Below are 3,157 nucleotides of genomic sequence, written 5' to 3'. Positions count from 1 at the left end.
AACATTTTGAAAAAGGGTGGATGTCTCAATTGTACCTAGGAATCATTGAAACCGAATGAGAAACAATTAAAAACGAAAGAAACTTATATTGTGGAGGTAACATTTGAAAACATTGGTATGGAGTCTAAACATTATATTGTTGGGGTCACACTTGAAAACGGGAAGAGTCTGTATATTGTGGAGGTCACATTTGAAAACGGAAAGTCTGCATACTGTGGGGGTCACATTTTGAAAACAGGAAGAGTCTGTTATATTGTGAGGGTCACATTTGAAAACGGGAGAGAGTCCTAGATATTGTGGGGGTCACATTTGAAAACGGGAAGAGTCTGTATATTGTGGAGGAAACATTTGAAAACGGAAAGAGTCTGTATATTGTTGGGGTCACACTTGAAACGGGAGGAGTCTATATATTTGTAAGGGTCACATTTCAAAACGGGGGAGTCTGTATATTGTGGAGGTCACACTTAAAAACGGGAGGAGTCTGGATATTGTGGATGTCACATTTGAAAACGGATGGAGTTTCAAGTGTGACCTCACAATAACCAAACTCTGAGTCCCGTTTTTGTAGTCAAGTGTGACATTGAATATACAGACTCCAGTTTTTTCAAGTGTGACACTTAAAATCCAGGGACTCTTCCCGTTTTCAAGTGTGACCTCCACAATAACCAGACTCTGTCCCGTTTTGGGAGTGTGACCTTGAATATACAGACTCCTCCCGTTTTCAAGTTGTAACCCTCACAATAAAACACTGGATTATTTTTCAAGTGTGATCCCCACAGTGTAAACTGACTCCTCCTGTTTTCAAGTGTGACCCTAACATTGTGGACTTCACATTTTTTTAAACGTGTGGAGTCCCATGTATACTAATTGTGCTGGTGTCACACATGAAAACTTTAGGAGTATTACTTGTCGAAGTTCACTTTTCCATAACGTAGTCGATTTTCTGATTTACTTATTCGATTTCACATTGAATAAAAATGGAAGTTAAAATTGTTATTCAGCATTGAAAACGGAGGAGTGATATTTTGATATTTAAGGTCCACTTGACTAACGTGGAGTCTGATGTTTTAGGTCCAAAAACGGAACTTTGTTTCATCACATATGGTATGAGACTGCTCCACTTCTCTAACTGGTCCGTCTCTGTACAGATTCTGTCAAGTATTTAATTCCTACCCTTTGACTACTTGAAAACGGTGTTGTCTATATAGTAGAGACTGCATAACCAAAATATCAAATGTAAAGGCGACAATATTAACATTTGCCAATGTCTAGTTTAAAATGAAGTTGTCAAGTCTGATCACATAAAAATTTTGGAAGTCATCTCACATACATGTAAAATATCGAAAAAAATTGGGTTTCGTAGGTTTTACTATTTTGTCTGAGGTTCACATTTACATGAAAAATGGCAGATTGAGTCTGTAATATTGTATAGAAACACTTGAAAAAGTGTGTGGACTCCTTTACATTCTGTAGTCATTTTTCATAAGATTCTGCATCTTAAAATTTTTGTGTAGTCAATACGGATAACTCTACAATATGTGTCGTGTAGAGTGTGGAGAGAAAACAATTATAAGAAATGTAACATTTTGTGTCCTTGAAAACGTAATAATGTCAATGTTAATTATTTTAGTCATGCTTTGAAAAAACGCGGTTGAATGTTCTGGCGGATTGTGGAGTGTCCCAGTTCCTAATCAATTCGCCAAACCGGTTCTGACAGTGAAGCTATGGGAATCCCTGTATTATTGTTTTGGGACACTTGAATTTTGAAACAGGTGTAATGCCTTACATAGACATTTTCGCGAGGGTATAAACAGTTGTCACCCTTTTTCTTAGATTCCAGACAAATGAAAACTTTGGGATATGGACACAAACTGTCTTGGAGTGTCACATTTGAATATTGTTACCTGAAACTATTCAATGAGGTGTTCGTGTACGCCTAAACACAATGTATTGGGAGGATCCCCTCCCTATGTGATTGCGAGGTGTGGTCGAAATTATTTGAATTTCCGGAACTAATTGTCGTTTTCTGATGTGTGGCCTAGGTCAAAATTAGTAGAAACTATATTCTTGAGAGTGTGTTGTCGATAATCAATATTAGTAAAGAAGACCTCTCACGTTTGAGAGTGTGTGGCTCTAGTCAATATTGTTAGAAACATGTCTAGAGTCTTTTAAATGTGTGTGGCTCATGCATTTGCCTAACCAATTATAGGATCTTCCTCTTCTGAGTGTGTGGCATGTTAGTCAATATTAGTAAACAGGTGAAAAATCTTGATAATGTGTGCATCGACATTTGAAAATATTAGTCAAGGCCTCTGTCCAGTGATTGTGGATTCCTTTCACTTTTTGTTTAGGGAAGAAACTTATGTCTGAGAGTGTGTGGCCTAACAATATTGTATAAACTAGTGTACTGTCTGGGCCATTGTAAACAGTTGAGTTAATTGTGGGCCTAATCAACCTTTAGTATAGAAAACTATGTCTTGGAGTGTTTCAGTGTGGACCTAGGTCAATATTAGTGAAAAAACTATGTCTTGAGAGTGTGTGGCCTAATCAATATTAGTATAGAAACTATGTCATTAGAGTGGTGTGTTGAAAACGGGAGATATTCCTATTTGTTAGAGGTCACTATGTCTTGAAAAACTGTGTGGCCTAGTCAATATTAGTATAGAAACACTTGAAAAGCAGAGAGCAGGATATATGTCCCAGTCAAATATTTGGATATACTATGTCAAGTGTGTGCATTATGTCAGTTATCATACGAAACTATGTCTTGAGAAATGTGTGCGAGGTCAATTTAAAACGTTAACTATTTGCGGAGAGTGTTGGCCTAGTCAATACTTTGATTCTAGAAACTATGTGTTGAGAGTCTTGTGGCGTGGTCAGTCTATTTGTGTGGATCTATTTCACTATGTCTTGAGAGTGTGTGGTAGGGTCAAATTTGTATAGGACTATTTTTCCTTGAGAGTGTGTGTGGCCATTGTACAATATTATATATTTACACTTGCTAGGCTTGGTCACTATACGCTTATACTAGCCGATTTTGTTTACCATAACTGCATGGTAACATTGAACTTTGAACTTGCGTAAGGAAATGTTCTGTGCAACGTAAAAGGACTACTTTTTTTTAAAAAGAAACACATGGCTTTGTTTACATTTTGAC

Source organism: Argopecten irradians, unplaced genomic scaffold (genome assembly GCF_041381155.1).
Source record: "Argopecten irradians isolate NY unplaced genomic scaffold, Ai_NY scaffold_0486, whole genome shotgun sequence".
Lineage (NCBI taxonomy): Eukaryota > Metazoa > Mollusca > Bivalvia > Pectinida > Pectinidae > Argopecten > Argopecten irradians.
Note: the sequence above shows the minus strand (reverse complement) of the source record.